Source organism: Pseudophryne corroboree, chromosome 6 (assembly GCF_028390025.1).
Source record: "Pseudophryne corroboree isolate aPseCor3 chromosome 6, aPseCor3.hap2, whole genome shotgun sequence".
Taxonomy (NCBI): Eukaryota; Metazoa; Chordata; class Amphibia; order Anura; family Myobatrachidae; genus Pseudophryne; species Pseudophryne corroboree.
Genome location: NC_086449.1, coordinates 699,399,979 through 699,421,979, shown reverse-complemented (window position 1 = coordinate 699,421,979; position 22,001 = coordinate 699,399,979).

Here is a 22,001-nt window from a genome sequence, read left to right as displayed (position 1 = left end):
AGTGAATCTTAGCATATTAAAATTGCGAACGAATGATTAGCAGAATTGCGAATAGACACTTCTTAGCAGTTTCTGAGTAGCTCCACACTTACTCGGCATCTGCGATCAGTTCAGTGCTTGTCGTTCCTGGTTTGACGTCACAAACACACCCAGCGTTCGCCCAGACACTCCTCCGTTTCTCCAGCCACTCCCGCATTTTTCCCAGAAACGGTAGCGTTTTTTCGCACACTCCCATAAAACGGCCAGTTTCCGCCCAGAAACACCCACTTCCTGTCAATCACATTACGATCACCAGAACGAAGAAAAAACCTCGTAATGCCGTGAGTAAAATTCCTAACTGCATAGCAAATTACTTGGCGCAGTCGCACTGCAGACATTGAACAACAAAAGAAACTACTTGTTCAGCGCCTCAAACAAATCAATCATTTAAATAAAACCAACAGATTAAGGTACAACAGGCTCCTGAGACACTGCGCTTGCCACACCACTATGTGAGATGGATTGGAAGACTATAGAGCAAGAAAAGTGGCTGCGCTGTGTGTCAGCAGCTATATAAAATAGAGAGCACAACGTATAAAATGTAAAGAATTTATTCTCTTAATCAATATAGTTATAAAACATGTAGGTTAATAATACACCTATATCTGTCTCAGGTGATATAAAGGTTCAGCCGTGTGAAAAAAATGGCTATCCAATATATTAAATCCTAATTGTGCAATAGGGAGGGAACAGGAGAATTTGTAGATGTAGTTCCAGATAAATGTAAACATATACTACCTCTCCGGCAAGGGCTGGTATAAACTTGGCCGGGCGTCCCCGGCTAGTGAGTCCTGCGTTGCCCGATGTTCTGCACAGAGGAGAGGAGTATTGCGGTGCCCAGTGCCGAGCACCTCCCAATAGAAAGAGATGTATGATCGTCTCCTGTATTCCTGATCGCCAGCCGGCGATGAAGCAAGCTGCTGAAATGCACAATGTGATTGCACAGCGGAGCGGAAAGGTGGGTAACCCAATGCTGAGTACCTGCCGCCAGGAGGAAATGTGCGGTCGTCTCCTGTTCTCGTGATCGCTGGCCGGCGGTGATAGCAAGCTGCTGTCGGAAAGTCAAAGGCGGTTTCTTGCCGCGGTCAGCCGGTCAGCTGGATGGAAGAGAAGCTGTGTGGATTGCACAGGATAAATTCACCTGGACCGCCTTTGACTTTCCGACAGCAGCTTGCTATCACCGCCGGCCAGCGATCACGAGAACAGGAGACGACCGCACATTTCCTCCTGGCGGCAGGTACTCAGCATTGGGTTACCCACCTTTCCGCTCCGCTGTGCAATCACATTGTGCATTTCAGCAGCTTGCTTCATCGCCGGCTGGCGATCAGGAATACAGGAGACGATCATACATCTCTTTCTATTGGGAGGTGCTCGGCACTGGGCACCGCAATACTCCTCTCCTCTGTGCAGAACATCGGGCAACGCAGGACTCACTAGCCGGGGACGCCCGGCCAAGTTTATACCAGCCCTTGCCGGAGAGGTAGTATATGTTTACATTTATCTGGAACTACATCTACAAATTCTCCTGTTCCCTCCCTATTGCACAATTAGGATTTAATATATTGGATAGCCATTTTTTTCACACGGCTGAACCTTTATATCACCTGAGACAGATATAGGTGTATTATTAACCTACATGTTTTATAACTATATTGATTAAGAGAATAAATTCTTTACATTTTATACGTTGTGCTCTCTATTTTATATAGCTGCTGACACACAGCGCAGCCACTTTTCTTGCACTGCAGACATTGCGCATTAGCGACTATTAGCTCCGTTGCGACAAAAAAATAACGAGCGAACAACTCGGAATGACCCCCTATATGTGTGTGCATTAGCTTGCTGAGTGGTTTCCATTTCGTGTCTCTCACTCAACTTGCTATCCCTATATTCTATAACCTGAGGGGGCTTGGTGCGTCAGGTTTTATAATTATATAGGATTTTCACAAGATATACTTTAATACCTATTTTTCTCTGTGATTTTAGTCACTATATCTCTCCTGTATCTCTGCTTGTGCTGACTACACTGCGCAGGGGTTTGGGTAAGAGGTATTGTGCTGCTGACAATTGTACTGTGTTACCTGATACTGCAAGTTATATCATGTCTGCTTCTGAGGGTAACGGTTCTGGGGCTGAACACACTGCCGGTGTTGCTGAAGCCACAGATCCCTATGAGGAGACTATAGCAGCTGTGGACTCTGGTTCTGGGGGCTCCTTGCCCCCCAGTGGGACTGTGGCAAAGGATGTACATAATGACCCACCGTGGGCTACTTTCTCCACGCTTCTACATACGCTAGTTACTAAACTAACACCCCCTATGGGACCTCCTATGCCGGTGCAACCGTATGTGGTCCCCGCAGCTAACCCGCCGTGGGCGGATAATTTGTCTGCTCAATTGAAGAAGTTGAACCAGTCCTTGACTACTGAAAAGTCTGACCCTCGCTCGCCTAAGACCAAGGGGTCCTCTAAGCGAGCTCTTATCTCCTCACAATCCACTGCTGTCACTGACACCTTGTCTGATGAAGATGGCGCTTACACTGACCCCACAGATTCTGACACAGATACTGCTGATGGGGAGGGTAGTTCACATGTGGATGTTCCTGATCTTTTGGAGGCTATTAAATTAATTTTACAGATTACGGATGATCCCGAGCCATCTGCCCCTCCTAAGAAACCAGATAGATTCAAGCGTCAGAAGGTGGTTAAACAAGTTTTACCTCACTCTGACCACCTAGTGGATATACGTCAGGAACCCTGGGGAAACCCGGGTAAGAAGTTTGTGCCTCAAAAGAAGATGCTGGCTCGCTATCCCTTCGCGCCAGAGCTGTCTAAAAATTGGGAAATGCCTCCTCCAGTAGACTCACATGTGGCTAGGATGGTGGTTTCCTCAGCTCTACCTGTCGCTACCGTCACGTCTCTAAAAGAGCCTACGGATAAACGTGTGGAGGGTTGTCGGAAAACGATTTACACCCTCACGGGTGCTGCACAAAGGCCCACTATTGCAGCAACATGGGCTGCAGAGGCTATTGAAGCATGGGCCCTAGAGTTAGAAGCTGAAATCTCTTCTGACCATGCTAGACAATGCTTGTCATATATTGTCACAGCTTCTCACTATATCAAAGAGGCGGCATCTGATGCCGGTATCCTAGCAGCCAAGGCCTTTACTACATCAGTCCTGGCTCGCCGGATATTATGGCTGAGATCCTGGTCTGTGGATCTGGACTCTAGAAAAACCCTGGAGGTACTCCCTTTCAAGGGAGATATTCTGTTTGGGAGGGCTTAAATAAGATAGTGGCTGACTTGGCTACTGCCAAAACTGCCTATCTGCCAAGTACCGCTCCTTCTGTGTCGAAGGCTAAAGGTACTTCCTTTCGCCCCTTTCGTCCTTCAGGTAAAGCAAAAGGTCAGGCGTACAATAAGCAGGCCCGCACTTCCAAACCTGGTAAGCCGAAGCCCAAAAGAGCCTGGGCTGCCCGTCAGCCAGCTTCCAAGACCGATAAGCCTGCCGCATGACGGGGCGGGCCTCCCCCTGGGGGATCCCAGGGTGGGGGACCGGCTTCTAGGGTATACCCAGGAATGGTTGAAGACCACTTCAGAGGGGCCGGGGGTACTATTCTCCGCTGTTTGTGGTCCCGAAACCGAATGGGTCCTCCCGGCCCATTCTCAACCTCAAGGCATTGAACAGGTTTGTGAAAGTTTCCAAGTTCCATATGGAAACCTTTCGCTCTATAGTTCTGGCCTTGGAACCTGGGGACTACATGGTCTCCCTGGACATACAGGATGCTTACCTGCATATTCCTATAGCAGTGTCACATCAGCAATACCTGAGGTTTGCGATTGGCAACCTCCATTACCAGTTTCGGGTGTTACCTTTTGGTTTAACTACGGCTCCGCGAGTCTTCACCAAAGTTATGGCGGTGATGACGGTGGTACTCCGCCGTCAAGGGGCAGGATACTGCCGTATCTGGACGACTTGTTAATCCTGGCAAATTCCCCAGAACTTCTCCTACGTCATCTGGATATGACTGTCCGGTTTCTACAAGCCCACGGGTGGTTCATCAACTGGAAGAAATCCTCCCTGGTCCCTGCTCAGAGCATGGTGCACCTGGGAGCGCTATTGGACACTCACAACCAGTGGTTGTTCTTGTCTCAGGAGAAGGTCCTGAAGCTTCAGGACAGGATTCGTTGCTTCCTTTCTCGTCCGCAAGTGTCGATATATTTGGCGATGCAGGTGCTGGGCCTCATGGTGTCAGCATTCGACATGGTGGAGTATGCTCAATTCCTTTCTCGCCCCCTCCAGAGGCTGATTCTAGCCAAGTGGGACGGCCTGCCTCACCGGATCAGGTCTCACATGATCTCATTGACTCCGGAGTTCCGTCTGTCGCTACTTTCGTGGCTCCAGGACCAACGATTGTGCAGGGGCCGTCCCTTCTGGATATCCGACTGGGTCCTGTTGACGACAGATGCCAGTCTAAGAGGTTGGGGCGCGGTGCTGGAGCAACACTCCCTTCAGGGGCGGTGGACCAAGGAGAAATCTCATCTCGATCAACATTCTGGAATTGCGGGCTGTCTTCAATGCGTTGAACCTGGCCCAGCATTTGATTCAGAACTGTCCTGTTTAAGTACAGTCGGACAACGCCACCACAGTGGCTTACATAAATCATCAAGGCGGCACTCGAAGCCGTTTGGCAATGAAGGAAGTCTCACGGATTCTACATTGGGCGGAACGCCATCTACCGGCCATATCGACAATATTCATTCCGGGAGTCCTGAATTGGGAAGCGGACTTTCTCAGTCGTCAGGACGTACACGCCGGAGAGTGGGGCCTCCATCCAGAAGTGTTTCAACTCCTAGTGGAAAAGTGGGGCCTTCCAGACGTAGATCTGATGGCGTCTCGACACAATCACAAGGTTCCGGTCTTCGGAGCAAGGACAAGGGATCCTCAAGCAGCATTCGTGGATGCGCTGGTGGTGCCGTGGAGGTTTCGGCTGCCGTACGTGTTCCCTCCGGTGTCACTCCTGCCCAGGGTAATTTGGAAGTTCAAGCAAGAAAGAGGAATTCTGCTTCTCATAGCTCCAGAGTGGCCCAGACGACACTGGTTCTCAGACTTGCAGGGCCTATCGTCAGAGCGTTCAATTCTACTTCCACAACGCCCAGACCTCCTCGTTCAGGGCCCCTGTGTCTACCAGGACCTAGCCCGGCTCTTTGACAGCGTGGCTCTTGAAGCTTCCGTCTTGAGGGCTAAAGGGTTTTCTGAGGCGGTCATTCAAACTATGTTGCGGGCCCAGAAACCAGCTTCTGCTCGGATTTACTATAGGGTCTGGCATTCTTACTTTGTTTGGTGCTCATCTAACAATTATGACGCTTCCAAGTTTAGTATAGCCAAGCGGTTGGCCTTTCTTCAGCAGGGCCTGGACTTAGGTCTGCGTCTGGCCTCCCTCAAGGTTCAAATATCTGCCTTGTCAGTGTGGTTTCAGAGAAAGATTGCGACCTTGCCTGATGTGCATACCTTTACTCAGGGCGTGTTGCGTATCCAACCTCCCTATGTCCCGCCTGTGGCTCCTTGGGACTTGTCGGTGGTTTTGGAGGCGTTACAAGAGTCTCCGTTTGAACCTCTTGGTTCAGCTGACCTTAAGTGGCTTTCCCTTAAGGTGGTGTTTCTGCTGGCTATTGCTTCAGCTAGAAGAGTGTCAGATTTGGGTGCCTTGTCTTGTAGTTCCCCATATCTGATATTTCACCGTGACCGGGCGGTTCTTAGGACTCGTCCCGGATATTTACCTAAGGTGGTTTCTTTGTTCCACCTTAACCAGGAAATTGTGATTCCGGCACTTGTTTCTCCTGATCTGTCTCCCAAAGAGCGGCCTTTGGATGGGGTACGGGCTCTCCGTATCTAAGTGAAGAGAACTGCTTCTATTAGGAAATCTGATTCTCTCTTTGTGCTGTTTGGATTTCACAAACGGGGCTGGCCTGCTCACAAGCAAATTTTGGCCAGATGGATTAGAATGATGATTGCACATGCTTATGTGAGGGCTGGTCTATCAGCTCCTGCTCACATTACGGCCCATTCTACTCGGTCTGTTGGACCTTCTTGGGCGGCACGCCGTGGTGCGACCCTTGAACAATTGTGCAATGTGGCTACGTGGTCCTCTGTGAACACGTTCATAAGGTTCTATGCCTTCGATACTGCCGCTTCCCAGGATGCTTCCTTTGGACGCCGGGTTCTTGTGCCCGCTACAGTGCGTCCCCTCCCATAAGGAACTGCTTTAGGACATCCCCTATGTCTTTCCTTGTGGAGCCCAGTGTATCCCGCAGCAGAAAACAAGTTTTATGGTAAGAACTTACCTTTGTTAAAACTCTTTCTGCGAGGTACACTGGGCTCCACAAGGCGCCCACCCTGACGCACTTAGCTTCTTTGGGTTGGTATGGCATTAGCCGCTGACACTTCTCCTGTCGTGAGAGTGTGGTGTATGTGGCTACTAACCGTTGTTGTCTCTTTTCCTGCTACTGCATTGGGCTGGTTAACTAAAAACTGAGCTCCTGTGCAGGGAGGCGGGGTTATAGAGGAGGCGGCGCTGTGCATTCTGGGAACAGTCAAAGCTTTTGAGCCTGTTGGTGCCTCGGATCAAGATCCTACTCTACACCCCTATATCTTTCCTTGTGGAGCCCAGTGTACCTCGCAGAAAGAGTTTTAACAAAGGTAAGTTCTTACCATAAAACTCGTTTTCATGCTCTGGGTGTCATGCTTGTTGCCAGGGGTTTCATGCTCAGGGTGTCATGCTAGTTGGCAGGGGTGTAATGCTCATTGCCAGGGGTGTAATGCTCGAGAATAGAAAAAGTGGGAGCGCTAAAGGGAATATGAAAATAATTTATTATAAATTCAAGAAAGTGCTAATTAACATAACAATAAAATATCTAGACAATAATGAAATTGATTACCATGAAAAATGTTGTGTAACTATAAATGTAATATTAAAAAGCAAACGTCAATTTAGCATCACATCTACTTCAGCACAAAGGGGCTAATTCAGACCTGATCGCTAGCAAGCGATTTTTGCACTGCTGCGATCAGATAGTCGCCGCCTACAGGGGGAGGGTATTTTAGCTGTGCAAGTGTGCGAACGCTTGTGTAGCAGAGCAGTACAAACAGGTCTTGTGCAGTCTCTGCGCAGCCCAGGACTTACTCAGCCGCTGCGAACACTTCAGCCTGTCCGGGACCAGAATTGACGTCAGGAACCCTCCCAGCAAACGCTTGAACACGCCTGCGTTTTTCCAAACACTCTTAGAAAATGGTCAGTTGCCACCCACATATGCCTTCTTCCTGTCAATCTCCTTGCGAACGCCCGTGCGAACGAATCCATCGCACAAACCCATTGCTGAGTGGCGATCCGCTTTGTAACCGTGCAACGCGCCTGCTCGTTGCGTTGCATATGCATGCGCAGTTTAGACCTGATCGCCCCCTGTACGAAAACGCAGCCTAGCGATCAGGTCTGAATTACCCCCAATGTAACTAAAAACCGCAATAAGTGAATGGATTAAGTGACACAAAATAATTGTTGCAAAATTTGAAACATCAAAAGTTCTTTGAATGTTGCAATAATGATTGCAGATCAACATACACTCAGAGTTTATGGGTTAAAAATCCAGAGCCACGAGCTAGGTGACCGACCTGTCTCAGAGGGCAAGAGACGCAGAGGCTTAAGCATATAAGCATGCAGCAAGTTCAGACGTTTTGTGGAGGGTCCTATGTGGAAGATTATAGATACAGCAGTGGTAAACTGGATGACAGTTCACATCCAGTATATTGCAGCTTGTGTCGCTAGGAACGCCAAAACCTTAACACATTTCTCTGCCTCAGACGCTCACCAATTCATCAGAAGGATTAAACTTCATGCTGCATGGTGGTATATTTAAACCTGAGTTAATTATCTCAATGGATACATGCTAGTTGCCAGGGGTGTAATGCTCTGTGTATAATCCTCCTTAGCTAGGGGTGTAATGCTCCATGCCATGGGTGTCATGCTCATTATTAAGGGGTGTCATGCTCTCGTTGCCAGTGGTTTCATGCTCTGGGTGTCATACTCATTGCCAGGGGTTTCATGCTCTGGGTGTCATGCTAGTTGCGAGGGATGTAATGCTCGTTGCCAGGGGTTTCATGCTCTGGGTGTCATGCTCATTGCCAGGGGTTTCATACTCTGGGTGTCATGCTCGTTTGCAGGAATGTAATGCTCATTTCCAGGAGTGTCATGCCTTGGGTGTCATGCTCATTGACAGGGGTGTCATGCTCATTGTTAGGGGTGTCATTCTCTTATTGCAAGGGGTTTCATGCTCTAGGTGTCATGCTTATTGCCTGGGGTTTCATGCTAGGGGTGTTATGCTCATTGCCAGGGGCATAATGCTTGTTGTCAGGGGTATAATGATCATTACCAGGAGTTACATGCTCTGGGTGTCATGCTCCTTGCCAGGGGCGTAAGGCTCCTTGCCAGGGGTTTCATGCTTTGGGTGCCATGTACGTTGCCAAGGGTGCTCATTGTCAGGGGTGTAATGCTCATTGGCAGGGGTTTAATGCCCATTGTCAGGGCAGAAGATGCAGCTTTGCAGAAAGCTGCATCTTTTTCCTGTGCTGAGTGCTTCCATTACTTCTGGGTAACCCTGTAGTGCTGTGATCCCTGTCAAACGCTAGAGGTCAAGTATGACCTCTAGCATCTCTCCTCCGATGCAAAGAAGTACTATGGATGGGCGGGCGGACTCAGAGGAGTCAATTGCGGACTCCTCCTTAGGTCGGGCAGCAGCACCCTAGGGGTCAAGCTACCCGGATTGTGGCGGCGAGCTACCTGTCACTCGTGAGCGCTGGATTGACCTCTGCACTAGACGATAAAGTGGATGATGTGGCCGATACTGACACATCCTTCACGATATCGTCCAGTGTGTATGTACTACATCGCTGACAATGCCCGCTGCCACGCATAATCAGCGACATCATCCTTCGGCTGTGCATGCATGTCCGGCGATGTTGCCAGCGAGGGCCGAATGCAGCATGTGTTATAGCCTCACATCTCTATGGTGAATGGTTCATAAGCCCCTGTGCCCAGTCTGCTGCCTGTTGGAGCTGCTTATCAGTGCCACAGTGCTATATCTTCTGAGTGAAGCTACATCTTCCCATCGGCTTCATAAACACCTGCCTATTGGTGTAAACTGCCACCGGAATCAGGGGAAAACAGCACCATTACATTTCAGTGTCTATCAGGAGTGCTTTGAGATTAACAACACAGAGGGCAAGAATACTGTTGCTCTTGCCCCTAGTGTGACGCTTCACTGTAATATTTTGGAGGTGGACACTTTCGTTTTTATTTTACCTTTTGCTGACCATTTATATGCCTTGGCTTTTTTCTTTGCTTACTACTATAATCCTAATTCCAAGGTCTTTTAAGGTTGTACTGTATGTGTTGTAATACTGTGTTCAGTATTCCTGTTTCGATCTGCAATTTTTACTACTGTATATGTTCCTTGTGTTACTATGCCACCTAGTGGTCTATTAATGTAATTTTTGATGCATATTATTAAAAACTTTTTTCCTCACTGCATAAATTCGAGATTCACAACACCTACATCCTCCTGCAGGTATAACTTAGTACAGCAGGTAACCTCTCTTTCTATTACACCATTTACTCCTTTAGTATTTGTAAATGCACTGCATTTATATGATGGAGGAAATGGCATTTCCGACATCTGATATAGGGGCTAATTCAGACCTGATCGCTAGGCTGCAGGATCACCGCTCAGTGATGACTTTGTGCAAAGAATGCATTCTCACGGGCGATCGCAAGAAGATTGACAGGAAGAGGGCGTTTGTGGGTGTCAACTGACCGTTTTCAGGGAGTGGTTGGAAAAACGCAGGCATGTCCAAGTGTTTGCAGGGAGGGTTCCTGACGTCAATTCCAGTCCCGGACAGGCTGAAGTGATCGCAGCGGCTGAGTAAGTCCTGGGCTGCGCAGAGACTGCACAAGATCTGTTTGTACTGCTCTGTTACACATGCATTCGCACACTTGCACAGCTAATGTACACTCCCCCTGTAGGCGGCGACTATCTGATCGCAGCAGTGCAAAAATTGCCTGCTAGTGATCAGGTCTGAATTAGGCTCATAGTGGCAATCACCAACGCAGTGGCAGCAGAATTGTTAAAGATTTTGATACCTGCATTAAATGCAAGATATGAGCGCCTGCTGTCCTCTTTTGACCGTTCCCAAACCCCTGATCTCCATGTTACACTAGCTCAGAGGGGAGTTGAATCTGAGGCTTCTCTCTCTCTCCCTTGTCTAGTCCAGTACCCACACTCACCGCCTTCACACATGTCTCGAAGGACAGTGACCGTATCGACACACCTTCTCATCAAGTCCCATTATGTTTTAGCACCAAGTATATTGAGAAGAATGATTCTTCTTTTTCCGATTCTTTTTCCCACGAGGATGATCTATGCGAGACACTGATTTTGGAAAACTAGAAAGCTTGTTAGAAACGTTGCATCTGTTTGTGAGCAACACAAGGGGACTGCTGTAAGAGTAATGCTGGTATGCTGGATAATTACAGTATATACATTGCAGCATGGCGCCGCCGCGCCGGCCGCCCCCTGTGTAGGTAATAGCAGCATCATGCTGCTATTAACTAGACAGCGGGCGGTCGGCATAGCGGCATGATGACATGAAGTATATAATTACATCCATTCATGCAGCTACCGCACTGCTGCAGTCGGACCTTGGGGCCCCTCACAATGCCAGGGCCCAGAACGGGTGTCCCCTTTGACCCCCCCCCCCTGTCGCCGGGCCTGCATAAGCCCAGAACCCAGGTCCCTGAGGTCAAACCCAACAACCCACCTCCAGTTGTGTGTTTTGAGTGCGGTGAGTCTGGTCATATACGCAGAGACTGTCCAAAATGGGGTGAGCCGATGGATTGCAGCGCAAGGAAAACCACTCGACCTGTGGTCAGCATTGCTGCTAAAAGCATTTCCCCAGTGGAAACCACCCTGTTTCATCTGTTGGTAAAGAGGCCATACCACTACGTACAGTATTGGACTGGGGCATGAAGGGCCCACCGGGGAAATGATGCAGTAGGGGCCCAATCTTAGAAGCTTTGCTAACCATTAGTGCATGGTCTGGGCCCCTTGATGAATAATATATATACAGTAGTAAATACTGCTAGTGCATACTAGTGTTCACTCTAGGAGTGACATGTGCCAGTCCGAAACGGGGCGCGGACACGCAAATTAGGGGGTGTGGCCATGCCTACGTCATTTTAGGGGGCGGTGCGGCCCACAGACGCTACTATAGAGAGCGTCTGTGGCCGGCGACGTCACTGTTGGGGGCGTGCCCAGCACCTCCGTCGGTGCTGGGCTTCCCCCAGCCCTCTCCCAATGCGTGAATGGATGCCGTTCGCATGCGAACGGCATCTATACACGCCGGGAGGGCAGGAAGCGGGCGGCTGTTCTAGCAGGGCGCCGCAAAAGGGGCAAGGCGGGTTTTGCCTGCTAAAAAACGGGCAGGGCGCGGCGCCCTGCCAAAACAGCCTAGAGTGAACACTACATACATGCTAATGTAGCATATTAATAACACTTTATTCCTATGCATTATAATGTAACATATGCATAATGTTTAATTCAAGTGTACAATCTGGAGGATCCGGAGGGGGATGGGGCTTGTCACCAGGCAATGGAGCCCACCAGGGGGTTTCCCTTGTGGACCAGTCCAACCCTGAATACGTAATATGATGTCTAGTAGTATTGCCCAGTAACTACTAATTCTATGGACCCAGTTGGGAATACCAAAAGAGGTCCTGATGGACCAAGTTACCCCTTTTGTCTCTGAATTAAAGATCTTTGTCATCTGTTAGGGGTGGATCGAATTACTACTTCAGTTTACCACCCACAGACAGATGGCCTGGTTGAACGCTTTAACCGAACCCTTAAGCAAATTATAAAAAGGGTAGTGTCTCAGGAGAAGCGTGACTGAGATCTACAGTACTCCTACCCAATCTGATGTTTGCCGTTTGAGAGGTACCCCAAGCCTCTATGGGGTTTAGCCCCTTCAAACTTCTCTATGGTAGACAACCCAGGGGAATTTTAGATCTGGTAAAAGAAGGATGGGAGCAGTAGTCATTTGACCATTTCAGTATAATTGAGCCACTTCTGAACGAGTACATGAACAGGGCTCAACCTCATCAAAAACGTAGTTATGACGTTGCTGCAGTTAACTCCTTTAAACCAGGAGATAAAGTACTGGTTCTCGTACCCACCACTGAAAGTAAAATGTATGACCAGTGGTGAGGCCCTTATGAGAACATAGAGGTGGTGGGACCTGTTAACTAGAAGTTCGGCAAGAGGGTAGAAGGATGGAATTCCAAATCTACCATGTGAGTTTATTAAATCCCTGGAAAGAAAATATCAGTCAACTCTCTTTAGTGGCCATGACAACCCCAGATTGTCAGGTTCCTATGGAAGTCACCTTTAATTCCAGCAAGAAATAAGAAGTGGTAGACTTTGTAGCACAGTACCAGGATGTGTTCTCAGCCATCCCGGTGAAAACCTAAATCATACAACATGATATTATTATTCCATCCAGGGCGGTGATAAAACAGAGGCCATATTGCATACCTGAGGCTAAATGGGCAGCAGTAAAATGGGAAGTGGAGGAGATGCTTTGTCTAGGGGTCATAGTGGAGTCAAGCAGTGAATGGAATAATCCCATTGTTTTAGTACCTAAGTCGTTTGGAGCCTTAAGATTCTGTAATGATTTTAGAAAATAAAATAAAATTTCTCAGTTTGAAACTTACCCTATGTCCAGAGTTGACCAATTAGTAGAAAATTTAGCAAACAGTGAGTATCTCACTACTCTTTGACTGAAGCTGCAAAGGCCAAGACAGCCTTTTCCACCACAGAGGGTTTATTTCAGTAGAAAGTACTGCCCTTTGGTATACATGGAGCCCCTGCAGCTTTCCAAAGAGCTATGAGCCAGTTGTTCCTGCTTAATAAGGAATATGCTGCGGCATATTAAAATTATATTGTCATTTTTCGCTCTGACTGGGAGTCATAGGGTTACGGCAGGGCCGCAACTAGGGGGGGGGGGGGGGGCTAGGGGGGCATGTGACCCGGGCGCTGAACTTGAGGGGGCGCTGTCCTAACGAGTCAATTGTTGCTGCCGCTGCGGGACTAAATCAGGGAACCCACAGCGTGTTTTAGTACCGAAAGGAGCTACTGCAAAGACAGCAGCAGCACCTGTCACAATGGGCTGGTGTTATCGGAGGACACTATGGGGCGGGGACAGTCATATCCGCTCTCACCCCTTTCACCTCTGCCCTGCATCAGCCGGAAGTGGTTGTGGCGGGGATCCCCTCCCTCCTGTCTCTCCTCCTCTCCCGCTTTTTCTGCCTCTCTTTTGTCACTCTGTGGGTGGGGTGGGCAGATGTAGTTGCCCTGTTTACCCTTATACCCCCTCCCCATCGGCTCTGCCTGTGAGCGGGGGCCGCTCCCCTGGTGTCCCCCTGTGCGCCGTGCGGCCTCTACTCACGGAACTGCAACTTCCTGTCCTAAGCTATTTTCTGTGACAGCCGTGCGGATGGTGCAGTGTGTCTGTGTGTCCCGCGGAGGACACATCAACAGTGAAACTAGAGGCAGATTCCTTCAGAAGGGGCAGGTATGTGCACACCTGACACACACACACACACACACACTCTCTCTCTCTCTCTCTCTCTCTCTCTCTCTCTCTCTCTTCTCACAGAGGGAGGGAGCTATTGTCTTCTCTGTGGCTGGACACTGCTGCCAGCCCACCCTCCCACTATACAAAAGGTATAGCACATCATATTAAGGGATTTGTATCCTTAATTGCATAGAATTACAGTCAATATGTGCATGCTATACTGACATGTATTTTATATTTTGTATGTCCAGGTCCAATACATATTATCATCTCCTATATATTTGCCCAAGTCTGTGACTCTGTGCTTGCCGTAACGCTGGGCGGAGTCACAGGCACAGATCTGGCCAGGAACAGTCCCCTCCCTCTCTCCACCCAGGTCCTTCCCGATCTCCGCCCAGTCCCCTGTCTCCCTTCTCCCCGTATTGCCCCTGGTGAGTGGTGACACCGCAGCCGCTGACTGTGAGCGGAACTCACATTACCCGCCTCACAGTCTTGCGGCTGCCACTGAGTCAGGGAGACATGCTGAACAGTGACTCGCCCCCCCCCCCCCTCCCTCCCGCCCGCGGCAACCACCCGCCAGCGGCAACCACCCGCATCTGCCCCCTCCCGCGGCACTCCCGTCCCCTCCCCCTCCCGCAGCACCAACATCCGCAGCACTCCCGCCCAGAGTCTTCACTTTTCTAACACCCGCTGCGGTCGCGGGCGAAAAGGGGGCGTGGCTTCGCGTCCCGACCCCCGTTTTCGGCACGTTGTGGTTCGGGGGACACTGCTGAATCTGCATTGCTGGCTTCTGCGCTGTGACAGGAGCCGGCACTTTGGTGTCACCCCTCAGAGGGTAACACCCGGGTGCGGGCCGCACTCCCCGCACCCACGTTGTGGCGCCACTGCTCCTGCCCCCTCCCCCACCCGTAGCACAAACACCCACCGTCTCCACCCACCACCCGCGGCACTCCCGTCCCCTCCCCCACCCAGAGCACAAACACCCACGCAACCCACCCGCGGAACTCCCGCCCCCTCCCCCACCCGTAGCACCAACACCCGCGGTAACCAACCGCATTCGCCCCCCACCCGCTGCACTCCCACCCTCTCCCCCACCCGCAGCACCAACACCCGCGCCACCTACCCGCAGCACCCACCGCATCCACCCACCACCCGTGGCACTCCCCCCCCCTCCCCCACCCGCTGCACCAACACGCACACCACCCGCGGCACTCCCGTCCCCTCCCCCACCCAGAGCACAAACACCCGCGCCACCCACCCGCGGAACTCCCGCCCCTCCCCCAACCTGTAGCACCAACACCCGCGGCAACCAACCACCGCATGCGCACCCCACCCGCGGCACTCTCACTCTCTCCCCCACCCGCAGCACCAACACCCGCGGCACCCACCGCATCCACCCACCACCCGTGGCACTCCCCCCCCCTCCCCCACCCGCAGCACCAACACCCGCGGCACCCACCGCATCCACCCACCACCCGTGGCACTCCCCCCCCCCTCCCCCACCCGCTGCACCAACACCCACACCACCCGCGGCACTCCCGTCCCCTCCCCCACCAAGAGCACAAACACCCGCGCCACCCACCCGCAGAACTCCCGCCCCCTCCCCCACCTGTAGCACCAACACCCGCGGTAACCAACCGCATTCGCCCCCCACCCGCTGCACTCCCACCCTCTCCCCCACCCGCAGCACCAACACCCGCGCCACCTACCCGCAGCACCCACCGCATCCACCCACCACCCGTGGCACTCCACCCCCTCCCCTACCCGCAGCACCAACACCCGCGGCACCCACCGCATCCACCCACCACCCGTGGCACTCCCCCCCTCCCCCATCCGCTGCACCAACACGCGCACCACCCGCGGCACTCCCGCCCCCTCCCCCACCCAGAGCATAAACACCCGCGCCACCCACCCGCGGAACTCCCGCCCACTCCCCCAACCCGTAGCACCAACACCTGCGGCAACCAACCGCATTCGCCCCCCACCCGCGGCACTCCCACCCTCTCCCCCACCCGCAGCACCAACACCCGCGGCACCCACCGCATCCACCCACCACCCGTGGCACTCCCCCACCCGCAGCACCAACACCCGTGGCACCCACCGCATCCACCCACCACCCGTGGCACCCCCCCACCCCCACCCGCTGCACCAACACCCGCGGCACTCCCGTCCCCTCCCCCACCCAAAGCACAAACACCCGTGCCACCCACCCGCAGAACTCCCGCCCCTTCCCCCAACCCGTAGCACCAACACCCGCGGCAACCAACCGCATTCGCCCCCCACCCGCGGCACTCCCACCCTCTCCCCCACCCGCAGCACCAACACCCGCGGCACCCACCGCATCCACCCACCACCCGTGGCACTCCCCCACCCTCAGCACCAACACCCGCGGCACTCCCGTCCCCTCCCCCACCCAGAGCACAAACACCCGCGCCACCCACCCACGGAACTCCCGCCCCCTCCCCCAACCCGTAGCACCAACACCCGCGGCAACCAACCGCATTCGCCCCCCACCCGCGGCACTCCCCCACCCACAGCACCAACACCCGCACCACCCGTGGCACTCTGCCCCCTCCCCCACCCACAGCACCAACACCCACTGCCCCCCCCCCCCCCCCTCTCCAGCGGCACCCAACGCATCCCCCACATCCGCTCCCACCCGCGGCACTCCCACCCGTAGCTCCCACACCTGCAGCACCCCCCGCCCCTCCCCCACCCGCTGCAACCCTGCCCCTCCCCCATACCCACACTCTCCCCCACCCGCAGCACCAACACCCGCGCCACCTACCCGCGGCACCCACCGCATCCACCCACCACACGTGGCACTCTGCCCCCACCCGCAGCACCAACACCCGCACCACCCGTGGCACTCTGCCCCCTCCCCCACCCACAGCACCAACACCCGCGGTAACCAACTGCATTCGCCCCCCACCCGCGGCACTCCCACCCTCTCTTCCACCCGCAGTACCAACACCCGCGCCACCTACCCGCGGCACCCACCGCATCCACCCACCACCCGTGGCACTCCACCCCCTCCCCCACCCGCAGCACCAACACCCGCGGCACCCACTGCATCCACCCACCACCCGTGGCACCCCCCCCTCCCCCACCCGCTGCACCAACACCCGCGGCACTCCCGTCCCCTCCCCCACCCAGAGCACAAACACCCGCGCCACCCACCCGCGGAACTCCCGCCCCAACCCGTAGCACCAACACCCGTGGTAACCAACCGCATTCGCCCCCCACCCGCTGCACTCCCACCCTCTCCCCCGCCCGCAGCACCAACACCCGCGCCACCTACCCGCAGCACCCACCGCATCCACCCACCACCCGTGGCACTCCACCCCCTCCCCCACCCGCAGCACCAACACCCGCGGCACCCACCGCATCCACCCACCACCCGTGGCACTCCCCCCCCTCCCCCACCCGCTGCACCAACACGCGCACCACCCGCGGCACTCCCGTCCCCTCCCCCACCCAGAGCACAAACACCCGCGCCACCCATCCGCGGAATTCCCGCCCCCAACCCGTAGCACCAACACCCGCGGCAATCAACCGCATTCGCACCCACGGCACTCCCACCCTCTCCCCCACCCGCAGCACCAACACCCGCGGCACCCACCGCATCCACCCACCACCCGTGGCACTCCACCCCCTCCCCCACCTGCAGCACCAACACCCGCGGCACCCACCGCATCCACCCACCACCCGTGGAACCCCCCCCTCCCCCACCCGCTGCACCAACACCCGCGGCACTCCCGTCCCCTCCCCCACCCAGAGCACAAACACCCGCGCCACCCACCCGCGGAACTCCCGCCCCCAACCCGTAGCACCAACACCCGCGGTTACCAACCGCATTCGCCCCCCTCCCGCGGCACTCCCACCCTCTCCCCCACCCGCAGCACCAACACCCGCGGCACCCACCGCATCCACCCACCACCCGTGGCACTCCCCCTCCTCCACCCACAGCACCAACACCCGTGGCACTCTGCCCCCTCCCCCACCCACAGCACCAACACCCACTGCCTCCCCCTGCGGCACCCAACGCATCCCCCACATCCGCTCCCACCCGCGGCACTCCCACCCATAGCTACCACACCTGCAGCACCCCCCTCCCCTCCCCCACCCGCTGCAACCCTGCCCCTCCCCCATACCCACCCTCTCCCCTACCCGCAGCACCAACACCCGCACCACCTACCCGCGGCACCCACCGCATCCACCCACCACCCGTGGCACTCCACCCCCTCCCCCACCCGCAGCACCAACACCCGCACCACCCGTGGCACTCTGCCCCCTCTTCCACCCACAGCACCAACACCCGCTGCCACCCCCTGCGGCACCCAACGCATCCCCCACATCCGCTCCCACCCGCGGCACTCCCGCCCCCACCCGTAGCTCCCACACCTGCAGCAACCCTCCCCCATACCCACCTCTCCCCCCCGCTGCACCCTTCACCCAACCCGCACCACCACCGCATCTGCCCCTCCTGCACCCACCCCTCCCCCACTCGCACCCCCTCCCCCCCAACCCTCAGAACCCCAGCAGCTGCCTCCCACCACCCAACTGCACCACCACTGCTCCAGCCCCCACCTATGGCACCACGCCCCCAGCACCCCCCCTCCCCCATCCACGGCACTCCCACACCAGCTTCTCCCACACCCACATCACCCCTGCTCCCAACCCCCCACCCATGGCACCCCCGCCCCTCTCCTACGCACAGCACCCCTGCTCCCGCACCCCCACCCCTCCCCTCCCCTACCTGTAGCACCCGCCCCTGCAACCGTGGCACCCTCAAACCCAGCACACCGGCAAACCGCCCCCTCCCCCACCCGTGGCACCCCCCTACTCCACCCCCATACCCACCTCTCCCCCCGCTACACCCCTGCATCCTCCACTCCACCCGCACCACCACCGCATCTGCCCCTCCTGCACCCACCCCTCTCCCATCCGCCACACCCCTGCTCCTGCACCCCCTCCCCCACCCACGCCACTCCCCCAACCCTCAGAACCCCCGCAGCCACCTTCCACCCCCCATCCGCACCACCACTGCCCCCCCACACCTGTCCCCCACCCATGGCACAACGCCCCCACGCCCAGAAACACCCCCCCCCTCCCCTACCCACGGCACTCCCACACCAGCTTCTCCCACAGCCCTCCCAAACCCACGTCACCCCTGCTCCCAACTCCCCACCCATGGCACCCTGACCCTCCACTACGCACAGCACCCCTGCTCCCGCACCCCCACCCCTCCCCTACCTGCAGCACCACCCCCTGCAACCATAGCACCCTCACACCCACCCACCCCCAACCGCACCACCCCGGCTAACTGCCCCCTCCCCCACCCGCGGCAAAGCCGTGCAGAGGTTAACGGGGCGAAGCCCGTAACGACGGTGTGAAGAGCGCCCATAGGGCGCGATGAATCGCCTAGTATCTATCATATATGTTGTCATATATACTGTATCATACATATTGATACTGATATTTATTTGAGATCTGATACCTGTGTACTGTATATACTGCATAATACCCAGGTCTGACTCTATCTTTGTGTAAATAAAATATGTGTGCTACATTGAGTATTCACTTGTGTTGTTATGATTTGTCTATCTCTGTTTTATCAAATTTGATTCATAAAAATATACGCAGCTAGCTTAGCTGACTGCAGGCAATTTTTGGGGTTATTTGAGGATAATACCACCTATCTTTTCCTCTATCATTGAGATATACCTGTATGAGATGTTTTTATTTGGACACCAGTGTGTGGTGTAATGTGAATCGGGCACTACGTGCGGTGTAATGTGAATGAGATTGTGCTGCCGTGTTGGTGTAATTTGAAAGGAGATACTATTGTGTGGCCTGCGGTGTGCGCTGTCCCTTTATTAAGTATGGGAGAGAGGGGGGTGGACATTAAATTTATGTCAGGAAAACCCATCTGACATGGTTGAAAAAATTCTGGAGGGGGGGGGGGGGGGGGGGGGGGAGTCAAATTACTACCTTGCCCCAGGTGACAAAAATCCTAGTTTCGGCCCTGGTTACGGGCACAGGGTTTCACAGCTAACCCGGAGAAATGTCCATTGGAATGGTGGAGGCACAGTATTTGTGTTATATTGTAGGCAGAGGACAAGTTAAGCCTCAACCTAATAAAGTAGAAGCTGTGCTCACATGGCCTAAACCAAAATGTAAATCACAGTCCAGGACATTTCTGGGTCTAGTAGTCTATTATCACGATTTATTCGTTATTTTGCCACTAGGGCGGCACCATTGACTCTCTGAAGAAACAGTCCCCAGACAAAATAATATGGTCTGGACCAGCTGAGGTTGCATGGCAAGATCTAAGGCATGCCTTGTGTGTAGAGTCTGTTTTACAGGCTCCTGATTTCAAGAATCAGTTTATATTCCAGACGGATGCCTCTGGGATTGGTTTAGTTCCAGAGGTAGATGGGGAGAAGAAACCCATCATCTACCTAAACCAGAAATTGCTGCTCAGAGAATGCAAATACTCAACTGTGGCAGTAGAATCACTTATATATTATTTGCTGGGGCGAGAATTTCGGCTAATCACAGACCATGCACCCTTACAATGGATGCACATGAACAAGGAAGTAAATGCTTGTGCGACCCGTTGGTTTTTGGCCTTACAGCCATCTAAATGTGATGTGCAGCATGGTCCTGGAAAACAACACCTACTGTAAATGCAGTTGCCCTGTCCAGGAGGTTTGTGGGTCCCGATCTGCCTCACATCCCTGTGGTGAAACTAGGGAAAGAGGAGGAAGAGGGTGAAAGGTGAGATAGTCACCAATACAACTCCTAAACTACCACTAAGGAAGCAGCTGACACAGGTTTAAAGTAAATGATCTTCGACAAGGGTGCATGAGAAAGATGTGATCACACATAGAGGTTAATTAAAAATGAACCCAAATATACACATACAGAAATCCACCGCACTCACCACTCCCAGGAATGGGGTGCACACCTGCACTCACCATTCCCAGGTTGGGGTGCAGTGGCCTGTGACCACATTACTTAAAACCAGACAGCCATCACTCACCAAGGAAAACTCACTCACCTTGACACATAAATAAATAAATGATGGAATTTTGGTTCATAGATTGATCAATGCATTTAAGCTGGCATCCCAACATCAAAGGACTCCATCTCACTGCAAGTCCTGCTCTATCACCCAGATTTCTGAGAACCTGGCAATTGCTATCACATCAAAGTCAAACTGAAAATGTGCTACCTATTTTAAAACTCACCTGTCAACTAACTCATGGCTTTCAAAGGTGAGACAGTCACCAACACAACTCCTCGATTACCACTAAGAAAGCAACACAACTCCTGGATTACCACTAAGGAAGCAGTTTACACAGGTTTAAAGTAAATGAGCTGAGACAGGGGTGCAGTTGGCAGGTAGCACATTATATAATTTCTGGAATAAGAGCATTTAACCAGAACAGAATCATTAAGTATATACAGGTTAAGTATCCCATATCCAAATATCCGAAATACGGAATATTCCGAAATACGGACTTTTTTGAGCGAGAGTGAGATAGTGAAACTTTTGTTTTCTGATGGCTCAATGTACACAAACTTTGTTTAATACACACAGTTATTAAAAATATTGTATTAAATGACCTTCAGACTGTGTATATAAGGTGTATATGAAACATAAATGAATTGTGTGAATGTAGACACACTTTGTTTAATGCACAAAGTTATAAAAAATATTGGCTAAAATTACCTTCAGGCGGTGTGTATAAGATGCATATAAAACATAAATGCATTCTGTGCTTAGATTTAGGTCCCATCGCCATGATATCTCATTATGGTATGCAATTATTCCAAAATACGGAAAAATACGATATCCAAAATACCTCTGGTCCCAAGCATTTTGGATAAGGGATACTCAACCTGTAGTATGATTTTTTTTAATGGCTTGTTGAATTAGCACAAGTACAAGAACCCCTTACACTACACAGATTCTGGATCTCACTGATGTTCTGGCATGATATAACCAGCTCTTGAATGATGAAGATATCTGAGGACAAGAAGTGGGTGAATAAGCAGCATACATGTCTATTGATGTGGTATTATGAGTACCTTGCAGGTGATGTGAGAACAGACATATTACACAGCAGCATGTCATAGTGTTGACAAACTGACAGTGTGTGTTCAGTGATATGTTATCAGCTGTGATAACAAATGCTGTCATACCAGTAACACATCAACCTTTCATCGTGCCGAACAAACTGCTGAGTAGAAATGCATTGGTAACTAAGTA